The following is a 12,080-nucleotide window of genomic DNA, read 5'->3' as shown; positions in this document are numbered from 1 at the left end:
CCTGCACTTGCACGATCCCAATGACACCTGGCCTAGTAGTACCGTTCTCTGTGTTCCCTTGTTCCCCCCTCCCTGCCTCATTGCGCCTTGGAATACTTGTGTATGGCCCATATCATGTCATATGTCATATGTGTGCCTTTTGGTCACACAGGATAGCTTGTGTTTAAGTAGCTAGGGATGCAGACGATGTGGCACTTCCATGGCAACTATCTCAGGGTGGTAAGGTTGTGACAGTTGACTGTCTCTTTGTCATCATCGATTGTCACCTGGTATGTGCCAGGCCTGTGTGCACTCCGCAGGGGTGGGAGATTAGGTGAAAAATGTGGCCACAAGCTGGGTCCGGGCTTCCTCGCCACGTGCCCTGTCCCCTCCCATGGGCAGCGCCTGTGGTTGGGGATGTGGGGGCACCACCATGTCCACCGGGACGCCCTGCCGTGTTGCAACATTGTGCAGGACACATGCTGCCACAATGATCCTGCACACTACTGGTGGTGCATAGAGTAGTTGCCCGCCAGAGCGGTCAAGGGAGCGGAAACGTGACTTGAGCACTCCGAATGTGCGCTCCACTATGCCCCTGGTTGCAATATGGGCGGCGTTGTATCTTACCTGGGGTGGTGTGGTGGGGTTCCGGATTGGCGTCATCATGTGGTTGCTCAGAGGGTAGGCACTGTCCCCTGGGGAGATGATAATAGTTGAGATTATTAGGGTTTGGATATTTGTCTGTGTGTGACTTGCATGCATGTGCAAGGGCATTTGTACTGACCTAGGAGCCATGTGTCGCCATGCTGCCCAGCTTCCAGGGCCCGGCTCAGGGCGGACATTCTGTATATGAAACTGTCATGGGTGGAGCCAGGGTAGTTTGCATAGACAGAGGTGATGATTCCCTTTGCATCACATACCACCTGTACATTGATGGAATGCCAGTGCTTGCGGTTTCGGTAGATGTGCTCAATGGCCCTAGGTGGACGTAGGGCCACATGGGTGCAATCTATGGCACCGAGCACTTTGGGGAAGTGTGCCACCCTGAGAAAATCCAGGACAACGGCCTGCCTTTCTGCGGGTGTTCTGGGCATGTATATGTGCCTGCGGACTGAGGGGCGCGCTGTCATGATTGCCAGTACCTGGTGTAGGCAGCGTGACTGCGTGGCCTGTGAGACCCCCCCACTATGGCAGTGGTCCGCTGAAATGACCCAGTGGCCAGAAAATGCAGGACATTGAGCACCTTCTCCAAGGGGCTCAATGCTTGGGAGCAAAGGGTGGGGGATGTGAGGTCATCTTCCCACTCCCTGACCAGGTCTAGGATGATATGGGGTGGAAACCTATACCTGCCATAGACCTGGTCGTCAGGCATCCCAAAAAGGCTTGTCCGTGTTGCGAAAATGCGTGCCCTGGCTATTCTCCTCCTCCTGCGGTGTCCCACGATCAGTGCAGCGACAAATGGGGCATTCATCGTAGCTGTATATACGCGTTTGTTGTTTGCGCGCACTTTTATGCTGTGCGCGGGCACGCTTCCGCCTGCCTTCGTGTGGCAGACGCGTTGACGCCTGTGCACGTCTTTTGCCGTGCGCGTGTTTCCCGTGTTCGGATACGGTCCGAGTGTCATCGCGTGTGATTGGAGGGGAGTGTGCGTACACGCAAGTGGCCTGGGTACGTGTGTTCCGGGGTGCCGGGAACTTTCACACGCGATTGGTGGAAATCCACGTGTGTTCTGTCATCACGTGCAATGAGGGTAACACCTGCGTGCGTCACGTCACTTACGCGCATAGGCCCTTTCCTCGTATTACACGCGGACGTGCAGTTTCCACTACGCGCATGGCCCTTTCCTCGTATTACACGCTGACGTGCATGTGTGTTGGGGATTGTGAGGACCTGGTGGAGGCTGGCCATGGTGACTGGGGGGGGTGGGGGTGGTGGGAGACATGGGTGGGGGCCTGGTGGAGGCTGCCCCTGGTGACTGGGGGGGTGGGGGTGGTGGGAGACATGGGTGGGGGCCTGGTGGTGGGTGCCCCTGCACTGCTGGGGGGTGGGGGTGGTGGGGGACATGAGTTGGACATGGGTGGGGGCCTGGTGGCAGGTGCCCCACAGTGCTGGGGGGTGGGGGGGTGGGGGACATGAGTTGGACATGGGTGGGGGCCTGCTGGCAGGTGCCCCACAGTGCTGGGGGGTGGGGGTGGTGGGGGACATGAGTTGGACATGGGTGGGGGCCTGGTGGCAGGTGCCCCACAGTGCTGGGGGGTGGGGGGGGGTGGGGGACATGAGTTGGACATGGGTGGGGGCCTGCTGGCAGGTGCCCCACAGTGCTGGGGGGTGGGGGTGGTGGGGGACATGAGTTGGACATGGGTGGGGGCCTGCTGGCAGGTGCCCCACAGTGCTGGGGGGTGGGGGTGGTGGGGGACATGAGTTGGTGTTCATTAGTTCAAGGAGACATGTGCCTTTGCTGGGGGGCATGCCCATGTTGGGTGGGCTGCCTGCGGGACATGACCAGGGATGCAGGGTAGTCCCCTGTGGTGTGGGCTGCCTGCAGGGGCCGTGGAGGTTGTACAGGGAACACCTGGGAGGACCCACACTGTCAAATCACATCGAGGACTCCCCGGCACCCCTGAAATACACGTACCCTGCTGAAATCGCGTGTAAAACTTCCCGCGCACCCCTGAAATACACGCGCCCAGGCTATTCGCGTGTGGAACTTCCCGCGCACCCCTGAAATACACGCGCCCAGGCTATTCGCGTGTGGAACTTCCCGCGCACCCCTGAAATACACGCGCCCAGGCTATTCGCGTGTGGAACTTCCCGCGCACCCCTGAAATACACGCGCCCAGGCTATTCGCGTGTGGAACTTCCCGCGCACCCCTGAAATACACGCGCCCAGGCTATTCGCGTGTGGAACTTCCCGCGCACCCCTGAAATACACGCGCCCAGGCTATTCGCGTGTGGAACTTCCCGCGCACCCCTGAAATACACGCGCCCAGGCTATTCGCGTGTGGAACTTCCCGCGCACCCCTGAAATACACGCGCCCAGGCTATTCGCATGTGGAACTTCCCGCGCACCCCTGAAATACACGCGCCCAGGCTATTCGCGTGTGGAACTTCCCGCGCACCCCTGAAATACACGTACCCTGCTGAAATCGCGTGTGAAACTTCCCGCGAACCCCTGAAATACACGCGCCCAGGCTATTCGCGTGTGGAACTTCCCGCGCACCCCTGAAATACACGCGCCCAGGCTATTCGCGTGTGGAACTTCCCGCGCACCCCTGAAATACACGCGCCCAGGCTATTCGCGTGTGGAACTTCCCGTGCACCCCTGAAATACACGCGCCCAGGCTATTCGCGTGTGGAACTTCCCGCGCACCCCTGAAATACACGCGCCCAGGCTATTCGCGTGTGGAACTTCCCGCGCACCCCTGAAATACACGCGCCCAGGCTATTCGCGTGTGGAACTTCCCGCGCACCCCTGAAATACACGTACCCTGCTGAAATCGCGTGTGAAACTTCCCGCGAACCCCTGAAATACACGCGCCCAGGCTATTCGCGTGTGGAACTTCCCGCGCACCCCTGAAATACACGCGCCCAGGCTATTCGCGTGTGGAACTTCCCGCGCACCCCTGAAATACACGCGCCCAGGCTATTCGCGTGTGGAACTTCCCGCGCACCCCTGAAATACACGTACCCTGCTGAAATCGCGTGTGAAACTTCCCGCGAACCCCTGGAATACACGCGCCCAGGCTATTCGCGTGTGGAAATTCCCGCGCACCCCTGAAATACACGCGCCCAGGCTATTCGCGTGTGGAACTTCCCGCGCACCCCTGAAATACACGCGCCCAGGCTATTCGCGTGTGGCACTTCCCGCGCACCCCTGAAATACATGTACCCTGCTGAAATCGCGTGTGAAACTTCACGTGAACCCCTGTAATACACGTAGCCCGCTTGCCGTGCTGGTACAGGGTTAGCGCAGCCCTTTGCGCTGGATTGGGGATTTTGATGGCTTTTCCCTGCGCGGAAGGCGTTCTTGGGGGCGTAACTGGCGCTGCTGCAAGGTCGCTGCGCCACTGTGCGCCACGGCTGGTTTTGGTGGCTGGAATCCATGAATACGCTGTGCACGGAAATGTGTTTCGGCGCACGCGGCTGGCGCAGACTACCGCACGCGCACACTGTGCGCCAGCCGCGTGCGCCACTTGTGCGCCGAATTCTATGAATTGGCCCCCAAATGTACCTGATAAATCAACAACGAAGTCAGCAAAACTGAGTTCACAAGGGTCGTCTAACTCTCATAGGTTCAATTGATGTCCCTCGAGGGTAAATAGAATGTGTATTGGCGGATAGATGTTGTGATGAATATACAGCTAAAGAAACAAAAATTGGAGCAGAAAATCACAATCAAGCCCTACACCTGGAGCAAAGAAAAGGAACCATAATATAGGATTGGATATAATGCTTACCAGATGTAAGTCTACGAATACTAGCTAATCTGTCCCACGTTGCTCGTGTATTAAACGTAATGCTATTCATCTGAGAATATCAACCTGCTGGTCAATCAATATTGTATGTCCACCTACACTCTGGGAAAAATATCCCCACAAACCATATAGACAACTAAAAAAGAAAAAAATAGACTCAGCAGTCTAAATGACATAGAGCCCTCCACAGAAAAGGGAATGTAGATAAGGCAAACTTAGTACAAACCTAGAACTACTGTTAATACCACCTCATGGTACTCAAAACACTAATACTTCCAAAACATCACAGTACACCCACTCCAAGGGCAAAGGAAACACACTCAACTAGTTAACATACAGATATAGATAAGACTTTCTTTCATAGGATGTCCATTAATAAAAGGATCAAAGAAAAGGGCATTTCAAAGTCCCCAAGTGCCTCATCAAAACTCAGCTTATCAACGGAATTTCTGACTGAAAGGATCGCAACAATCTAAACGGCAAAACCTTACCCGGAATCCATCTCCTTTTGACGTACGTTTCCTATCATGTCACAAAGTCACGTGATGCTATGTTCTGAAGGTAAAACACGGCGGCATGAAAAAAACGGTCGCAAAATGTGCAGAATCCGCAGCGTGGGAATGTTAAGATAACAACGGAACCAAGATCCGTAAATAACATTGAAGAGAGATCTATTTCAAGGACTAGGTGGGTATTCAATGTCACGTGACGAGGTCACGTGAACAGGTACAATAGATGTGAATGACAGCTGACTCCAACTAATTTCACACACAAAGCCTGTTGTCAGTGATAGAATTGAGAGGCAAACACCCCTATATGTTATTCCAAGGTGTCCGTAAATTGAAGAGACCTTGTGGATAATATATGATAATATACGTGACGAGGTCACGTGAACAGGCACAACAGATGTGAATGACAGCTGACTTCAACTCATTATACACACAAAGCCCGTTGTTAGAGATAGAATTTGAGAGGCACATGCCCCTATATGTTGTATCCGTAACTTGAAAAGACCTTGTGGATGATATACGACAAGTAACCCAGTCACGTGTGCGAATGCTACATCCGCGTACGGCAGTAGATCCAGATTCCAGTTACTGTGAAGCATGTCAGAAATGAAATAAAACTGGAGACAAATAACAAACAGAGGTAAGTAATGTAAGAAAAAAATAGGAAGGAAATGAAAAAACTACTGAAAATTGAAGAAATAAAAAATAATTGAAAAAAATGTGCACAGAGTGTTAAAGTTAAGGTAAGGGGAGATACAGGTTGTTAAGTGCTAAAGATCAGATAACTAAAGGTAGGATGAAAACTGGTGAATAAAACCTGAGAAAAAATAAAAAATGGCAAAAAAAATAGAAAAAACAATTGAAAAATAAACAATATCCTGGAAAGGAGTCCAAAATTCTGGAAAATATGTAGAAACCCAGAGGGAGCAATTAATATAAGATGAACCAATCTGGACAAAAAGGAAAGAACCAAGTGACTCACGTGATCGGAAGGGTCCTATTTATACAAAGCAATTAAGGGAAAACTCTTCATTAAGACCTTTTGGTGAGATAGTGTCCAAAGTATCTATCCAAAACATCTCCCTTTGTGTAAGGGTCCTCAAATAGTCACCTCCCCTTGGTGGTCTCCTCACCACTTCCAAAATAGTAAATCTGATCTTTGCTATTGTATGATGGGCTGATGTAAAATGTCTGGCAACAGGGGACTTCTCATTATTGCATCGAATATTGGATTCATGCTCCATCCACCTCCCTCTGGCAGACCTTGTGGTCTGTTCGACACATATTAGGCCACATGGGCACTTGATGCTGTAAATGACCCCAGTTGATCGGCAGGTTGCAAAATTTCTCAATTTAATTTTCTTCCCAGTGCGTGGGTGTGTAATGTAGTCGCCCTTCGACACATTATTGCAGTGGCTGCACGTTAAACACAGGAATGTGCCCTTTTACTTGGTTGCTAATATTGGTTGTGTTTCTCTTGCTCCACGTTCGGCCTTTACCACCTTATCTATAATGTTAGTCCCTCTTTTATATACCATCATTGGCAGTCGTGGGAACAATTCAAGTAAAGTGGGGTCATGGTATAAAATAGGCCAGGGTTTCTAAATAATTTGTTTAATGTGGAGTGACTGTCTGGAATACTTAGAAATATGAAGTATAGAAGCAATTTCTTTTTTAGGTTTAGGGATCAATAATTGTTCTCTCGTAATGGGGAGTGACCTAGCATGTTCTTCTTCCACTATTTCTATGGGGTATCCTCTTGAAGTAAACTTATTGGACAATGTTGTACACTCCTCTTGTAAAACATCATTGTCAGTAATGATTCTTTTCAAGCATAGAATTTGGCTATATGGTAGACTAGCCATCATTGACTTGGGGTGAAAGCTTGCATAATGTAGTAAACTTTTCTCATCGGTGGGCTTGTGATACAGGGATGTTCTAATGTGGTTATCAGAGATCTCCAACTGTACATCCAAGAAATGGAGTGTAGGTTCACCGATTTCAAGGGTAAATTTAATCCGTGGGTGCACAATGTTGAGATAACTCAAGAAGTCTTCTAATTCATTTTTGAAGCCACACCATACCCCGAAAATGTCATCTATGTACCTCTTCCACATTATAATCTTAGATGACCATTCAGATTTATCCAGTTTCTCAAACCAATACATATAGATGTTCGCATATGCTGGGGCCATTACTGACCCCATCGATGTACCAGATATTTGTGCATAATACTCCTGTTGATATCTGAAGAAACTGTTGTGTAAGATTATGGTGATAAATTCAATGACAAGCTGTGGATCACATTTCACATTATTGGTTTGTAGTAACATCCACTCTACAGCTTCTATCCCCTCCTGATGTAGAATGGAGGTATATAGGCTGCATACATCCATTGAAAAGAGTATGCAGTCAGATGACAGACAAGTGAATTCTTTAACATTCAAGAGAAAGTCTGTGGTGTCTATTAGATATGTCGGTATCGATTGTACCAATGGTTGCAGAATCCTGTCTACATATTTAGATAAAGGATCTAAAGTATTTTCCTGCCCGCAACTATGGGCCTTAATGGAGGATGATATTTGTCCTTGTGAATTTTAGGGAGCCCATATAGGACTGGAATGATCAGATATTTCTTTAATAGAAAAGATCTAGTCTTCACGTTGATCCAATCATTATCAAAGGCTCTATTAACTCCTCAATTATTACCCTCATTTGGGTGGTAGGGTCCCTATCCAACTTTAGGTATGTGGTGCAGTCATCCAGCATGGATCTACACTGGGTGTGGTAGAAGGTGGAATCCATTACTACCGCTGCACCACCGTTGTCTGTTGGTTTGATGGTCAGTTCTAAATCCTCAGCCAGTGATTCTAATTCATTTAACTGAAAACCTTTCAAATTAAACGGTACTCTCGAATGAAAGTTGATCTTCTTCAAGTCATTCTCAACCTTAAGTTTGAACATATTGATAACTGGATTATCAATTGGAGGGTCAAAAGAACTTTTAGGTCTCATCTCCAATTGGTCATCCAGATCTTCCCACTCTGACTCTTCTGTTTGTGATGAAAAAAACAGTCTAAGCTTAATTTTACGTAATAACAAATGAATATTCACCTTTTCATAAAATAGCGTAGAATTCGAAAGAGAGTCCTATGTTCAGGCTGTCCAATTGATTCCATCATTTGTTTTTCTTTTTTGATCTTGTGCCCACGCCGGGTCTTTTTTCTAAAAAAGGGGGGCTGTTGAGCTTCCTGGTATGTTAGATGTTGATCCTCCAACATCGGTTGTCTGTGTAGGGTCAGGTGGTAGATGTACCGGTATTTTCTTGCCTGGTATAGGTTCTTCTATACGGCCTTCACTGGTATTATCTGAGCCCGAAGAGTTTCGTCGAGGGTTGGGGAATCTGCTCCTATTTCTTTGACCATAAAACTCCTGCCATGAGTATACGATATCATTATGATAGTCAAAGGTATCCCTTCTAAATTTACGTAGCTTACGTAGTTCAATATCCTCTTTGTAGGATGCAAGTTTATGGTTAATATCTTCCAAAATGGCTTTCAGGTCTTGTTCGGACTTGACTTTACCCAATTGCTCTGTTAAATTGGCAATCTCCTTGTCGACCACGTCTAATGATTTAGTTAATTCTTGTATGGTCAGGATGATAAGGTCCAACGAACATTTATTAAGTATCTGATCCCACTTAATAATAAAGTCTTTATTTTCTTTACATAGAGTTGGTTTCAAATATACTCTAAGGCCTCTCGGTATCCGTTGGGACTTATAGTACTCTACTAAAGTGGAAGCATGCAATTTTTGTGCAATCTCACATCTAATTAGTCTCTCGAGTTTAGAGATGATTCTCCTGTGTGTCAGTAAGTTTCTCAGTCTGGCCTATCAAAGCTAAATTGCGTTTAGCTTCCTCATTGGTAAATGCCAATGCAGTGGCATGTTTATCAGTGATTTTAGAAAATGGCATACTTTAATACTGATGCTACCTATGTTCTGTGCCACACAAAAAGGGACCAAGACACAAACAAAGTAGAATTCAATAGGTGCACGCCAAATTAAATAACATATATTAACTAATAAATAAGTATTTGAGAATTCAGGGTGCTGAGGAGGAATACAGGCCCTGGCTTGTGTAAAACATGAACAAGAAAAAAGTGTCTAAGGCTAAAGACACTCCCATCCCCTGCACACCATTAAAGCTGATACAGAATCAGTCAAATATCTTGAATCATTTTTTTACTTCAGAAATTGATCAATATTTACAGAGGTAAACAAATTAACCAGATTAATTCAAACCAGATACATCTGGTTAACTTTTACATCACAAAAAGTCAAAGAACATTCAAAAAGGCCATCATAGAGCAAAATAAATGTACACATACAATATTCTTGAGATAACTGAGAAGGAATATCTGAGCACAAAATTCTTGTGTTGAACTAGGAGGCTCTACGCGTTTCGGGGATCACCCCCTTCTTCAGGAGCACAATAATCTGTAATAATATACATTTAGAGACCATCAGTTTCAAAATGTCAATAAATCATTTACAACCAACACACAGAAAGTCCCAAGATTTTAAATAGAATCACACACGTTCTAGGTTGTACAAAGCCACCCCAACTGATTCTAATAGAGAATATACAAACTAAGTAGAGAAATGCATTGCACATATTGAAACCAATTTGAATGTAACAGGTGTGACTCCAAAAAGGAACTAAATAAATGATATGTAGAGACTAAATGTACCTGATCAATCAACAACAACGTCAGCAAAACTGAGTTCACAAGGGTCATCTAACTCTTATAGGTTCAATTGATGTCCCTCAAGGGTAAATAGAATGTGTATTGGTGGATAGATGTTGCGATGAAACTACAGCTAAAGAAACAGAAAGTGGAGCAGAAAATCACAATCAAGCCCTACACCTGGAGCAAAGTAAAGGAAAAATAATATAGGATTGTAGAGGGGGGGTGGATCACGCAGGGGCCCCTCGGCCTGGTCCGACCAACCTTCCGTCTCTCGACAAACCCCTTGGTTCAGCTCACCTCTGACATTGTTTGTGCGGGGGTGCTGAACGGCCTCAACCACCTCACTGAGGCTCGTGGTGGCACCGGGTCCTTCAGACAGTCTCACATATCAGTTTGTCCGATCTATACGAGGTTCTCCGCTGCAAGTCAGCTCTCTGCCGTAGCATTCACCGTTGCAACACGCCCGACGGTGGTGCCTCTCCCCGCCCTAAAGGTGTTGCCACACAGGGAATTCTTGTTTTGCTCGTATTAGTGCTTCCCAGCTTCAAATTATCCCAAACTTCACACGCTTGATGACATGAACCTATTACATCATTACACCTCGAATGGGGTCTGGATGCAGCTGGGGAACCTTCGGATACTCACCGGATCTTTGAGGGTGTCGCTGAGCTCACAGGCTTGCGGCCATCTTGGTTGGGCTCTCTAGCGCCCTCCCAAAAGCACATCTTTAAAACAGATGTACATATGCAGATGATAGTTGCGCGTTTACTTTCTTCATTAAAAATATTTGTATTATTGTTGATTTTACTTTCATTATAAAATAAGTTACTTTCGCAGCTTAATGTTCAGACTTGATTTTTGTCCGCTGCATTTTCGAATCGTAGAAATGTTTGAGAATTTCTCTGGTACTCTGTCCACTTCTCTGGCAGTTTGGTTTGGGATTTCCATGACCTAAGATTCACTTGCAGGCATTTTCATGCTAGAATACTAATCTTCCCAATGTCTGTCTGTGACTGGGAAGTTGTAAGGTTTAGGCAGGGGTCGAAGTGTACGAAAAACATAGTGGAACTGTGTTCCCTGCTGGCCTGCACCCACTCCCCCAACCCCATCATCACGTCCCCTCCCACACACAATACACACCACCAAACACTTGCACCTGCTGTTTAAGGGAACGTTCAGTGCAGTGCAATGAAAGGGCAAGTTTCAACTTCTTCCTACACTTTTATTTTAAAACGAAACCATTCCGGAACAGTTTCTTTTTAAAATGAAATTATAGGAGCTGTAAAAGTAATTTAAAAAAGTAGAGGAGCACCGCTCCCGACCGCTCCCGCTCACTTCGACGACTCGGTTTACGTGGTTTCCAATGGAAACCATTTTGACAACATCCTCGCACGTCGTTTGTGACGCTCAGCGTCCTCTTCCTGAAAACGCCATTTTGTGCCTTCCTGCGCGATGTACTAATATTACATCATTGTAAACAATGTTATCCCCTGCATGCTGCTTAGAAAGACAATGGTGCTACCCACTGCTATTCCAATCCACTGCATAGCTATAAAGCCCGTGATTGAATACGGTCACAAAATGGGTTTAAGAGTCTAGCTCGTATCATTAACTCTAACATGTCTGTAACAGGCGGACAGACTTTTAAGAAATATTCCTGATTTCCTGTGTATTAGAGAATAGTTCTGCGGGCTAAACAGTCAGGGTGGCTGAAATTAAAGGAAAGAACAGGTCTATTTTTAGGCGAGGGATCTGTGCCTCTGACATAATCCTCTTTCACAAAGTCCAGGCTGGGGATTTGTCATCCGTAATTGCTCACCCTGGCTTCTCTGTCCACAATACAGCAGCAGTAGATGGCTCATCTTGCTATGCAAATGAGAGGGAAGACATCGGGTGCCCTGAATGAGGCAGAGAAAACTGTCCCTGTCCACTGCAAATTGAAAATTAAGTCATCCATGCCATTTACAATAGGGCTAGCGAAATGTGTAGAATAATGAAGGTGACTCATGGGCTTGACTATCGTCTTGGACTTCATAACAGCTCTCATCCACCCGTTTGCTGATGCTGTTAAACGAAAATCCATGTCCATTTACATATTTCGAATGCGCCAGACTTTCTGAAGGGCTTGCAGCGCCCAACAACTGTTTACAAATGCCAAGTGTCTGCTGTCCACGTTTTTAAATCTGGTACACTCCCTTTAATATGATATCATATGGCATTTATGATGCGCCTAAATATAACCCCTGCATTTGTCCATTTGCACCCATAGCCAATTAGCCATCGTTAGCTCATTCCTTTGCTGCGCCTTGTTTTCTTACCAGAAAATGATTTGTAATGAGACAGTAGTTTCAAATGGCAAACTT

This window comes from Ambystoma mexicanum, chromosome 11 (genome assembly GCF_040938575.1).
Source record: "Ambystoma mexicanum isolate Mex_15411 chromosome 11, UKY_AmexF1_1, whole genome shotgun sequence".
NCBI classification, from domain to species: Eukaryota; Metazoa; Chordata; class Amphibia; order Caudata; family Ambystomatidae; genus Ambystoma; species Ambystoma mexicanum.
Note: the sequence above shows the minus strand (reverse complement) of the source record.